Source organism: Typopeltis vanoorti, chromosome 9, assembly GCF_054136105.1.
Source record: "Typopeltis vanoorti isolate ZY-2024b chromosome 9, IOZ_Tvanoo_1.0, whole genome shotgun sequence".
NCBI lineage: Eukaryota > Metazoa > Arthropoda > Arachnida > Uropygi > Thelyphonidae > Typopeltis > Typopeltis vanoorti.
The window spans coordinates 98,499,674-98,513,906 of NC_143557.1; the positions used below are offsets into that span (position 1 = coordinate 98,499,674).

Here is a 14,233-nt window from a genome sequence, read left to right on the forward strand (position 1 = left end):
TTACCAGATCCAGCACTTTCAAATCTTGTCCACTCCATTATATGCTGTTTCAGGTAATTACCCCTTAATATAAATGTATACCAAGGGATAGTATACAATAGAGATGTATAAATTATTCCATCTCTGTTTTATCATGTACCTCTTTCTTCCCTCTTATCTGTGACTTAGGGAGTTTAAAGCTCCCATAATAATTGCTCAACCTGCACTTATTGTACAAATCTACTGATGCATGGCATCCACATCTTTCTGAACCTCCCCTTCTCTAAGCCTATAGAAGCAACCAACAATGTATTTTGTGTTCTTGGTCTCTGTTGAACACTCTCAGTCTTAAAATTCTTTTACTAGTTGCTGTTCTTCAGCTATCCTTCCTCCTATCCAGTTCCTTCTGTCCTCTCTGAAAATACTATATTCTTTACATTCTATATTATAATTGCATCATCTTCTGTCAATTACACTGATGCTGAAAATTTTTGGCCAAGCAAGCTGACCAATGATAAAAACTCTTATCCTTTATTTCTGATGCTTCTGACATTTGTATATGTGCATTTTAACATAGCTATAGACCTACAGTTACCTTTTTTTTATTTTTTTTTAATGTAATTATAATTCCCATTCAGATTAAAACTTGGGAGACTGCAATCAGCTTTGAGTAATAATTTCTGTACGCACTCACTCATTTGACACATTGGTAGCCAAACACACATAATAACATCTCTCTTGCCAACCTGGTTGGTTGAGTGTTTAGCATATCTTCTGTCTAGCCAAAAGGCTGCAGATTGAAATCCCACCATGGGCATGGATGTTTGTGATTGTCTGTGAAAAAATAGTGGTGGGCAGTAGATGGCATTGGTGTAGATCAGTGGTTCTCAAAGGGTGTGCCAGGGCGCACTGGTGCACCCTAGAAGATTTCCGGGTGCGCCCTGTGGTATTCCAGAGAAATATGTGTCCGGATATAAAAATAAATATAATTACTCTATTATACCTTTTCATTATGGATATACCGCTCTTTTTGTCAACACATCATTATTATGTTGATTAACAGCAGTTTTTCTTGCAAAGAGAACAAGAATATGGTTTATTCTTGTTGTTTATATTATTTATTTTAAAAGTGTTGGAAGTGGATGTTATGTGCATATTACTTATTTTCAGATAAATACACCCAAATAAAATGGATAGATTTCTCAAAAAGAAGCATGATATTGAAGAATCAGATTCTGGAAGTGAGCAAAAGTTAAGTGCAAGTAAGAAAGCAAAATCGCAGCCTACTCGCAAATATAATGAAAGTTATTTAAGCTTTGGTTTCACTTGGACCGGAAGTGAAGATCATCCTTTGCCGCTATGTTTAGTATGTGGATGTAAAATGGCAAATGAATCATTGCTTCCTAGTAAATTGAGTAAACATTTTAAAACTATACACTCTAATTTACAAGATAAATCTGTAAGTTTTTTCAAGAGATTGTCTGAACAGCAAACAAAAGCAGCAAATTCTTTTAAAAGTATAATGACTGTTTCTGATAAAGCTCAAATAAGTATGATCTGAGACTTGATCATACTTATCAAGTCTCAGAACTGATAGCAAAAAATATGAAAGATCATACTTTAGGTGAGTCACTTATTTTGCCTGCCTGCATGCAAAAAAATGGTCAGGACAATGCTAGGAAATGAAGCAGCAATGAAAATAAGCAAGATTCTTCTGTCCAACAATACAGTTCACAGGCGTATTATAGAAATGTCTTTTGATGTCGAGAAAAATGTATGCAGTAATAAACTTCAGTATTCAAATTTTGCATTGCAAGTTGATGAGTCAACAGACATTACCAACAAATTACAACTCTTAGCATTCGTCCGGTTTTATTAATGAAGATCAAATAGTAAATCAGTTTCTTTTTTGCAATGAATTAAGTGTGTCTACAAAAGGTGAGGATGTTTTTAACATTTTGAATAGCTATCTTGATAAATGGCAGTTAACATGGAAGTCGTGTGTAGGCATTTGTACAGATGGAGCCCCTTCCATGGTAGGCTGTGTTAAGGGCCTTACAGCTTTTGTAAAAAAACAAAATGAGAATGTTATTGTAACTCGCTGCTTTCTTCATAGGGAGGCCTTGATGGCAAAAACATTGGGAGACAAATTAAGAGAAGTTTTAGATCAAGTTCAGATGGTAAACTTTATTAAAACAAGACCTGTCAAATCGCGTTTATTCGAAAAGCTTTGTATCGATATGGATTCACAACACAGACGGCTGCTTTTACACACTGAGGTGAGGTGGCTGTCAAGGGGGAAAGTACTTACCTGTGTACACGAGCTACGACAAGAACTTCTTGCATTTTTTGAAGAGATGAAACAATTACATTTTTGTAGCCTCCTTCGGTGCAAATTTTGGATTGCCAGGTTACAGTATTTGGCCGATATATTTCAGCAGCCCAATATTTTGAATACTAGCATGCAAGGAAAAGAAGAAAATATTCTCACATCCACTGACAAAATGAAAGTGTTTCAGAGAAAACTACACATTTGGAAAAGAAAAGCTGTTGAAGGTAATTTGGAAATGTTTCCATTGGTAAGTAACACTTGCATAAATGAAACACTTCCAATAATAGTTGAACATTTAACAAGTTTAGAAGAAAAATTGAGTTCTTATTTTCCATCACTTAACACTGAACAATATGATTGGATTAGAAACCCATTTATGGAAACTTCAAGTGATTTTGGTTTAACATTAACAGAAGAAGAAGAACTGGCAGCTATATCCACTGGTCGTGGATTGATGATTAAACATAAGGAATTGTCTCTTGAAGCCTTTTGGATTTCTATAAAAGAAGAATATATGTCAATATCTAAAAAGGCTTTGAACATTTTACTACAATTTTCAACATCATATTTATGTGAATTAGGATTTTCTACCCTCACCACGATTAAGTGTAAAAAGAGAGGAACTCTTCAATGTATTGACAAGGAAATGAGAGTTTGCCTTTCAAATATGTGCCCAAACATTCAAGCAATCGTAGGACACATCAGGCTCATGTTTCTCATAAACACAAGAATGAATAAACGTAAGGTATGTTTCATTTAATTTTTTTTTTTATTGCATTATTTTTTTTCTGTAATAGTTGACTTAATTATTATAACATATTTCTCAGAAATTTGTATATAGTGCTCCTACAATTATTTGTAGGATTTTAAATGCGCCCCGACTTCAAAAAGTTTGAGAACCATTGCCGTAGATGATGATCGTAGTTGCAGTTCATTATGGTTGGTGGACTGAGTGGTAGAGACAGAGAATTGTAGAGTAGGTGTCCTCCCTCGATGAGTCTTTGGACTCCCTGGAGGTGTCACATATTAATAATAATTAACCTCCCTAGTTTTCCTGATTTTGTATTTCTGACCTCTGACCGAATAGCATTCTCACCAAACATCTAATTCCCAAACCATTCAAATATTTACATTGGGCATGTACAGATTCTTTCTTTCTTTCTTCCATCAAATTCATTCTTTAAACATCTATAAACTGCACACCATTCCTCCTGCACAGTCTTCTCTTTGACTCATTTGCAGTCATGACTCTTCTCATTTCATTCCTTTAGCAGACCGTTATAGCAGACTTATAATCTTAACTCTCTCGCTTTTTTGTTTTTTACTTCTTCTGGCGAAACTTTCACATCTCATTGCATATTTCTCACCTTTCAAATTAATTCTAGCTACCAAAACAATCAACTTTCTGCATTCTAACAGCTTCAACATCTTTGATTTTTTTTTACCTGGGAATTCAGGTTAATGCTAGTTTCCTTCATAGTATGATCCATATAAATGAATATTATTATTATTATTATTTCATGACACCTCCAAGGAGTCCAAAGACTCACCTACTCTACAACTCTCCATCTTCACCATCTGCTACTACCATCATCATCTACTGCCCACCACCACCACTAGTATTTTTGGTCTGTAAATTGTGTGTGTTCTGTAGGCCAATTTGCCTGAAAAAAAAAAACAGTTTCTGGGAGAAAAAAGTCTACTACCTCCGTATGAAATTGGCTGACTCACCTTCAAATGAAAAAAACCATATAAAGATACCTCTCCTAAAAATCGAACTATGTGTTTTCCATTTGAAGGGTGCAGTGCACCATTGTTCTTCCAATTGCACTACAGAGATGCTTAATTATAATAGAGATAGTGTGCATGTTTGCCTTGCTCCTAATTCTGCATTGGACTATCTTTCTTTATGTCCTTCAGTTCTAAACTGAAGCTGACTCAAAACTCAAGAGTAAACTGTATATTGAGCCATATAATATTATTAACATCTAACCTCCATGGAGTCAGACTCATCATGGATCGTACACACTATCACACGCAAAAGTTCATCCAACCATGCCTTAAACTGATTCAGTGTGTTTACATTCACAACACACTCAGGCACCAGGGGACATGGATGTTTGTGATTGTCCTACTAACCATTTATCATATGTACTACTGTAACCTGTGTTCTAGCACAGTATCACTTTGATGTCTTTGTGTCATAAAAAATTAAAAAAGCTACCTTCTCACTCCTCTTATTATACCTTCCTTGTAAGTTTCCAGGTATGTTGTCTTGTTCTACCTCTCCTATTCTGTGAAACATATCTTCCATGTCAACCTGATAACCCCTAACTTATGTTTCAATCATATCCCCTCCTCCTCCTAATCACGAGGTTTTTGTAATTTATGTTCTCTCGATCTGTCTTCATACTCCACATTACAAAGAGTGCACTGACCACCTTTGTAAATCTTCTCTGGACTCTTTCTAACATGAAAATCAGGTGACCAAATTTGCACTCAATCAACCATATGAGACTTAAAGAATGGATACATAACCTCTTTATTTCTGCATGTCAGGGTCCTCCACATCATTGCCATTATCTGATGTGACATCTTCACAACTTGCGCAATGTGGCCCCTGAATTTCAGGTTCTTGTCCACTACCACTCCCAGATCTCTCATCTTCTCTACCTCCTTTAAAGTTTCCCCACCGTGTATACTTTGCATTCCATCATTGCTTACCAAATTTCAAAACTTTTATACTTCACAACATTGAACTGGTAGTTCCACTTACCTGCCCATTCATACAATCTATTCAAGTCCTCCTGTAAGGCCATCACACCTGCTTGACTGCATTGTTCTCCCCAATTCTGCATCACAAACAGTGATGCAGAATTGTTAAACCCATCCTAATATCATTAACATGCAAATTGAACAGCAATGGTCCCAATACAGTCCCCTGCAGCACACCACTAGTGACCCTCCTCCTTTGGGACACTGCATCCCCCATATACAACTTACTGATACCTATCTGATAGTCAGTCACTGATCTAATTTATTAGTCTGTTATCCAATCCCATTCATTTCAATTTATTTAACAGCTTGTCATGTGGCAGTCTATCAAAAGCTTTTGCAAAATCGAGGTATACACTGTATATGCATCTCCCTTTAACATGCTGATAACCACAGAGAATACTGCTGTTATGAACCCATTTCTGTATCCTACTTCTCACCAATCACTCTAGTACCTTCACCACAACTCCAGATATACAGATTGGCCTATAATATGAAGCTACAGCCTTATCATCACCTTTATGCAGTGGAACAATTTTACCTTCTTTCCACTCTCTTGGAACTTGTGCTGTTGTAAGACTTATTAAACTGGAATGCCAATACTATTACCAATTCCCTGGAGCATTCCCTTAAAGCATTTGGTGATATGTCGTCAAATCCTATCACCTTATTGACATCAAGTTTATTTCCTCAAAAATCTCCTTTTCACCCACAATTAAGCCATGCTCTCCTATGTCCTCTACACTTGCTTTTCTCATGATTTCACCTTGATGAGGATGAAAAACCCATAATTGATAACTGAATACCTCAATATCTGCAGCAGTTTCCATTCTATCATTTTCATCCATTAACATCATCTTACCATAATCATTCTTCTTTCTTGCTGCATATCTAAAAAAAAAAAAAAAAAACTCTTTATGGTTTTTCTTTGCCTGATTTGCTAATTTTTGCTCATACTGCACTTTTGTTGTTCTTACTGAGTCACTCTTCTTAACATCATAATCATCGTTTCAATATTTCGTCTGTTACAGAGACATCTTCAGGAATACAATGTTAAAATTAATAACACACAAACAAGTGGAAGAAATGAGATTAAAATAAATGTAGACTAAAGTCTTATGAGGGGGGGGGGCACCCTGTATGGGTATTGTTGGCTAGCTTGAGATGTTGGGTGGAAGGCCTAAGAATTACTTTCCCAAATTTTGAGAAGTTTGATCACAAGCAGACTTGAGTCTGCTACTGATTCTGAAAAGTCTTTCATGTTGATATTTGCTGCAATTGAGTATGGTGGTTTTCTTCTAACTGATTCTGTGTAAGATATCCAAGACATGTTCATACATCTGCCACCACAACTATGACTGACCATAGTTGTGGTGGCAGATGTATTTTTTGTTTCTCATTTCTTCCACTTATTGTTTCTTGTGTGTGTTTTGTGTGTGTTATTACAATTTTAACATTGTATTCTTGAAGATATCTCTGTGACTAAGATAAAATATTGAAACAATTAAGCCTGTTGTTGAATTATTTCTCTTTGTGCTGTAATTATTCCATTAATGTGTCACATGACTTAGCAACTTCAAAAACCTGTATAAGTAAAATAATAAATAAAATAAAAAATTGAAAAATGTAAATTATATTTCATATCATTTGCATTTTTTATGAACCTCTAATGTATGCGTAATTTATATCTATATAAATCTGTACTAAGTAAATATGCATATTTATTTAGTTCAGAAAAAAATTCTGCATGAAAAAAAAAATGACAGCCATTCTGGAGTTTCACTTGCTTTGAATACCTTGTGTGATACAAGAAATGTCTTGGTGCTGATTGTAGGAAGTTTCTGTTCTGTAGGAGTGTAGAAAAGTCCTTCATTCATGTTGCACTTTAATGGAAGAATTTAGAGCACAAAGAGAAATAATTAAACAATAAGTTTAATTGATTTCAGTATTTTGTCTCATTCAAAGAGACATCAGGAATACAATGTTAAAATTGCAATAACACACAAGAAGGAATAAGTGGAAGAAATGAAGTAGAATAAATAAAGACTAAAGTCCTATGAGGGATCCCTCTATGGGTGCTGTTGGCTAACCTTAGGTGTTGGGGTGGAAGGCCTAAGAATTAAAGTTTACCAAATTTTGGGAAGTTTAATGCAACCATATTAAGATTAGACTGTTTTTTTTTTTTTTTTAAGTCTGTTGCAGATTCTAAAAAGAGTCTTTCAATTTTGTATTTGCTGCAATGGAGAATGGTGGTTTCCTTCCATCTGATCCTGTATAAGGCATCCATGGCATGGCCATGGATGCCTTATGACACCACAACTTGCCATGCCATCCATGGCATGGCAAGTTGTGGTGTCATATGTATTTTTTTATGTTCTTCTAGGCAGATGTTAGCACATCTCCCAGTCTGGCCATAATGTGATACTTTGCAAGAACAAGGAATCTTGGAAACACCTGGAATAGAGAGGAGAGGAAGTGGATTTTTAGGAGAGCAGAGAAGGGAAGCCAGCTTCAAATGAGGTTTGAAAGCAGTGCAGAGATTATATTTCTTCTAAGTTCTGACTATTTTTTCTGAAGTGCCCCAGATATAGGGAATAGCATTACTGTAGTCTTTATGTTGAGAAGGATTGGAGGGGACAGATAATTTGTAATTTTTTTTTTTGCATAGGAACTGTTGCATAGGAAGGTTGCACAAATAATGGCACATTCCACTGCAAGGGAAGCTTGGGTTGGAGGCTCTGTTGACAAGGGTTTGATGATACCATATTGTTTAAAAGGGGGATGGTGGAAAAGTTTATGTACCTATTTGTGTGGATAGGTTTTTTGTAAACAGAAAGAAAGAAAGAAAGGTACCATTGGGCAAACATTTGATTAGTATCTAAAAAGGGAAGCTGTTTTTTCAGTAGTGAACTGGATTCTGGGTGTTGACGTTTGAGGTGGAGTAGGAAAGAGTAATGTATCTGAGCCATGATGCCAAACAGGGAACACATCATTAATATATCTTAACCAAATAGAAGGTTTGAGACTGGTAGTATCAGGAGCATTTTTTTTTTCTTCAAAATGTTCCATGTAGAAATTGGTCAGAGGGGAGAGCCCGTGGAAGTATCTTCTGTCTGTTTATATAAGGTGCTCTTCCAGAAAATATGGTCACCATTACTGTGGTCAATCAGTTCTGGCAGACGATGCCTTGGATACCTTACACAGAATCAGATGGAAGAAAGCCACCATGTCAGCAAATACAAACTTAAAAGACACTTTTTAGAATCTGCAGTAGACTTAATAAATATGATTGCATTAAACTTCCTAAAATTTTGGAAACTTTAATTCTTATGCTTTCTGCCTAACATCTAAGGCTAACCAGTAGCACCTGTAGAGTGTGCCCTCGTAGGACTTCAGTCTTTATATATTCTACGTTATTTCTTCCACTTATTGTTTTGTGTGTGTTATTACAATTTTAGCATTGTATTTCAGATGTCTCCTTGTGCTGTAAATTATTCTGTTAAAGGGGGCTCCAAGACTGTTGTAGCAAATTACCAACTGATCAGCATATCAGGAGTTATTATTATTATTATTCGTGACACCTATTGTACATCTCTCCGTCTCCACCGCTACATCGAACTTCTACCACCAATCATCGCCATCCACTGGCCACCACCACCACCACCACAACTAGTATTTTGTAATTTGCGTGTATTCTGAAGGGCCGATTTGTCTGTATGCAGGATAAAAAACCGAGTTTCCGGGAGAAAAAACCCTGCTACCTCCGTATAAGATTGGCTAGCTCACCTTTGATTGAAAACGTCCATATAAAGATTTCTCCCATCATGACGAGAATCGAACTTAGGCCTTTTATTGAGAAAGTTGGTCAAGAGCAAAATACAGGAATGGATAGATGTAAATGGGATACTGTATAGGGGGCAGCATGGTTTTGTGAAGGGTAGGTTATACCTCAGTAACTTGTTCACATTTTATAATACAAGTGACGGCTGAATTGGATAAAGGAAATGGGTTTACAGTGATACTGCTGGACTTTGCAAAGGTCTTTGAGATACCACATGGAATTCTAATCAGTATACTGCAACACATGAGGATGGATATAAGGTTGTGAGATGCATAGGAAGGTGGTTGATGGAGATATATGAGAGAGTAGTTTATTCAGGAGGAGAGTCCAAAAGAAGGCCTGTGACTAGTGGTGTACCACAGGGTTCTGTTATTGGACTGCTACTGTTTAATTTGTTCATTAACAATATAGGAAAGGATCTGGGAGGAACTATTCAGTTATTTGTCGATGATGCAAAGTTGGGTAGAGCAATAGTTAATACAGATGATGTCAAAATTTTGCAGGATGATTTGGATAGATTGGCAGACTGGGCAAAGGAAAATGGATGTCAATTTAATGTGACAAAGTGTAAGGTTATGCATTTTAGGGTGAAAAGATTACCAGCTGTATACCACATTCCTGGAACTGCACTCCAGGAAATTGATGAAGCCAGAGACTTGGGAGTGTTAGTGGATAGGTAGTTAAAGTTTAGGAGGCACATAGCAAAAGTGGCTAAAACAGCTCATCAGATCACTTGGTTACTGAAGAATACGTTGACAATCAGAGACAAGCAGGTTATTGTTCCTCTTTATCAAGCCTTGATAAGACCCCTATCTTGACTACTGTGCACAGATCTGGGTTCCAGGGTTTCTTGAGGATGCGGAGAAGGTGGAGAGGATCCAGATGCAAGTGACCGAGAAGGTAGCAGGTCTATGGAATGAACCTTACAAGAACAAGTTGAAGATTTGTAGGTTACAGAAACTGGTTGATTGGCAAAAAAAGGGATGATATGATTGAGACAAATTACTGAAAGATTTTTACAAGATTAATTCAGAGGAAATTTTTCAGAACAGGTGTGCTGTTGGGAGAACTATGGACCATTCATGGAAACTGAGTAAGAGTGTAGTTAGCAAGGTTGTTAGAACTAGGTTTTTTGCTTGGAGAGTAGTGAATGAGTGGAATATATTGCTTGCAATATGATAGATACTGCCCAAATGTTGGATGACATGATGTTTAGCACCTCCCTCGATAAGTCTAAGGACTCTTTGGAGTCGTCTGTAATAATAATAATAAAAGTGCAACATGAATGTAAACCAGCACATAAGCCTAAATACTTCATAGAAAAGTCCTGTTCTGCACATAATCCATTATCTCACCTTATTTTCTCATGCTGGCACACTCACTACCCACTCTGACAGTGCATTCCACTCATCTGCCACTTTCCATACAAAGAATGTATTCTTTCTTGCTTGAAAATGTATAAGAATGACCTCTTGTTCTTTTATTATCCATTTAATAGATTCTCCAGTCTTTTATCTACTTAGTCTGCAAATACTTCTTCAGTCTGTAATAATATTCCATAATACAGTCATAGATCTTGCCTCTGTTTGAAGACAAAATTTGTGCAGAGTATCCCAAACTATACATCATTCTTACATTCTTATCCTTATTTGTTTTACCTGTTATACATTAGTTCTATGATTGTTATTATTCATTTATTGTTTATATAAATTTTTTAACACCTATGAAAGATTGCAAAATCTACAGAACATTAGTGCTATGTGTATTTAAAATGTTAAAGAGAAAATAAGAACCTGTTGTGTTTTTTTTTATAAGAGAGGTGGAAAGACCGGAATTTCACCCAGTAGCCTTTCTTGGTCTTGGACCAGGATGCATGATGACTTTTTTAAATATCTCTCACTCACAAGAACCTGTAAAACCTATAGAAAGTTAGTCTTATCTGTAGGCAGGTGTCAAAAGAGAAGTAATCTGTTGATTTTATTTATTTTTCTTAAGAGTTAGAGGAGTTAGTCCTTAGGCAATACTCCACAAAGGCTGTTGTTCTGCAAAACCAAGATGGGATGAAAGATGAGGATAGTGTAGCAGGTTTGGCAGTTCAACTAAATGGATGGTGATAGCTGTTGCTTGTCCACTGTCATTCATCTATATGGATCACATTATGAAGGAAAGTGGTATTAGTGATGTTAATCTTGGCTGTTTGCTTTATGGAGATGATGTTATACCTAAATAAATCCAGTACAAGTCTGCAGGATTCCTTAACAAGTGTTATTGTAGGTTTGATAGAAATGGGGGAAAGGGAGAATGTTAGATGCCATTTCTGATGAGCAGTACCTATGGAAATAGAAACTTTTTGCATTATCTCCATATAAAATTTAAAAAAAAAAAATGTTCTTCTGGAGAATAGTTGCTAGAGAGAGAAAAAGAGAGTGAGTCTGAGAGAAGTCATCATTTGTTTAAATAATGATCCCATTCTGGACAGTATCAAGAAGTTTTTTTTTTTTTTTTTTCAGCTGAAAAAAAAAACTGTGAAAGTATTGAATTAAAAAAGAATGTTTTTGGAAAGCCAAGAATACTTATAGAAGTAATGTGCTTGTGCCAGGAAAGGCCTAGTGGTGTCAATCTTAGAAAAGAGAGATTGTCTTGACAAGCTGAGCATTATCAAAATTAAGTGGAGAAGAACTAAGATCTTTTTTTTGTGTGTGTGTGGGGGGGATTGCATTTTGGAAACATTGAAAGTGACTAGGTTGTCATCAGTCCATTGAAGAATGAGATATGGAACTGAAAGTTAGGACACTGGTTGTTTAGGATCTTGAAGCTTTGGATGTTTGAGCATTGTGGGGTTTGTCATATGAGTAGGAAGAATGGAGAGTGCTATCATCAGCTAACCTAGGGTTTGAGGTTAGTGAAAGAGGGTTATTTGTATATGAGGAGGAGATGGGTGATTAATAAATCTTGAAGAACATGTGCATTAGTAGGAAAATCTGAGGAGAAAGAAACATTATTAATATCTGACCTCCATGGAGTCAGAGACTCATCATGGGAGGTACATATGCTATTGCACACAATGCTCATCCAACCATGCCTTAAACTGATTCAATGTGTCTACATTCACAACACACTCAAGCAATGCATTCCACTCACCAACCACCCTCCATGCAAAGAACTTACTCCTCCTTCACCATTACGCAGCATGACCTAAGAGAAACTAGTGATTCTTACCAAAATGTTGGAAGTTTTTTCCCACTTGGTTAGACTATAATAAATTTAGTTTAATCCTTTATCCAAGTGTAAGCAAACAAAGTTTGCACCTGAAGTATCTTTGGGACTGAGGCAACTCGTGATAAAGGTGGACCAAGCTCTCATCACTCCCTGTCTTAGTATCTCCCTTTGGCAACTCGTATAGGTAAATATGACTCTCCATTGCTTCCACCTTAGTATCACCACCTCTGGGTGGTGATACTAAGGTGGAAGACCACTGACGAGACCTCAATAAAGGTAAAAACCGGTCTGGGTAGTGGCCCTTCCCTTCATAGCATTATACATCTCTGCAAGGAAATGTGCTTTGCATGATGGGAGATACTAAGACAAGGAGTGATGAGAGCTTGGTCCACCTTTACATTGAGTTGCCTCAGTCCAAAGTTTGCTTACACTATCTAAGTGTAAGCAAACTTTGTTTGCTTACACTTAGATAAAGGATTAAACTAAATTTATTATTATTCTTACCAAGAGTGGAAGGTAGGCCATAAGATCTCAGTTTGCTCAGAAGCCCTTAATACTAGACCCTATCAGATGCCATGGAAATGTCGAATGTAACTGCACAGGTTTCTCGAAATCTTACCATGTCATGTGTCCAGAAGTGGATTATAGAAGCAAGAAGAATATTTACTGTGAATCTGGACTGATGAAATCCATGTTGGCAGTCACTAATTAGTTGATAGTTCTCCAGTGTTGAAGAAGTTAGCTGATTTATGTTGAAGTGTTTGAAATGAAAACTACATGAAATTGGAATGAAAATAATTTATCTAAATTATTTTTTATTTATTTAAATATTTATCTATTATTTATTTATTTTCATTTCAGTTTCATATAGTTATTTTCCCCAGAAATTTCAACATGAATCAATGCATCATCTACAGATATTTGAACATGAAAATTACCTGACCTTGCTCCATTCCTTTAGACCAGTGTTTCTCAATGTTTTTTGGATCATGCCCCACCTCAACATCTCAAAGATTTTGATGCCCCCTGCTAGCATAATAGTCAGCCAAATTCTGAAAAAGTATAATATAAATATGTACATGTACATTTTCTAATTGCCCCCAAAATATTCAAATTTCCCCTATTGGGCATATGCCCACTTTGAGAAACACTGCTTTAGACAGTACTGAGGTAATAGCAATAGGTAGTTGGATAGCAAACACTTATTTCCTTTTGTGGAATCAGTTAAATACGGACTTGCAGTGATGCCATCTCAGCATAATATGAAACAGCAATGATAAAGAACAGGTGTTGGTTCAAGAGTATGTCTTTCAAGTACAGTAGGATGAATACCATCAGGACTAAAAGTGTTTTTGATATCCAGGTTGTTCCAGATTGTTCTGTCTTTATGGCAGAAAGCTCTAGGTGGCATACAGTGTTTCAGGTATAATTGAAGGTGATTTGCCTTTGTCATCTTTGGTAGGAGTTGTATGAGAAGAATGACTAAAAAGTCAGCTTTATGTTTAGGTGATGATGTAGAGTGCCATCTAGGTGAGAGAGAGAGAGGAGTGGCACCAGTGATAAAAATTGCACCAATAGCCTTTGCAAGGGGCTAGAATGCACAACTGTCATTTATACATGAGAAGTGTTTGTTCTTTCAAAATCAGACATTAGCTTTGTTAATGATTACTTTGCAGCTGTGTGCTTAAACTTACCATCAGTGAAGCTGGAATTTCTCCAGCTTATGATATGCTGTAACCCCCCACCACCACCACACTTATTGGAAAACCACAGTTTGGATATATGATTGGAATTTGGAATCCTGAACTGGAGATGAGCCAGGATTATTTAAATGTTTGCACAAAAGGAGTTTGTGCTTACAAGTTGGATTTTTGCAAACTTAAAAAGCTGGATTTGTTTAAGCCACTTGTAATATGATGATTTTTCCATAATTGCATACAGTACTTAACAGTGTTAAGTACTGTATGTAATGTAGTACTACTGGAATGTATATAATGTAGTATAACTTTAAATGTAGAAATAGTATTATGAAGAATTTTTGTTCATTTTTTTTGCATAATTTATACCATTCAATTTTTTTTTTTTTT

At 36.2% G+C, this 14,233-nt stretch overlaps 1 protein-coding gene and 1 long non-coding RNA gene across 3 annotated transcripts in view; one reads left to right on the forward strand and one right to left on the reverse strand.

Annotated features, from left to right (window-relative positions):
* Positions 1-14,233, forward strand: part of LOC150103287 (endonuclease/exonuclease/phosphatase family domain-containing protein 1-like) — a 112,153-nt gene that overhangs the window by 35,568 nt on the left and 62,352 nt on the right. The window lies entirely within an intron of this gene.
* The window catches only part of LOC150103288 (uncharacterized), a 33,747-nt gene continuing 21,931 nt past the window's right edge, over positions 2,418-14,233 (reverse strand). Inside the window, exons 2-3 of the long non-coding RNA XR_016548828.1 lie at positions 13,090-13,198; positions 2,418-2,808 (exon numbers count right to left, since the gene is read on the reverse strand). This is a non-coding gene — a long non-coding RNA (uncharacterized LOC150103288). The remainder of the gene's footprint in view (positions 2,809-13,089; positions 13,199-14,233) is intronic.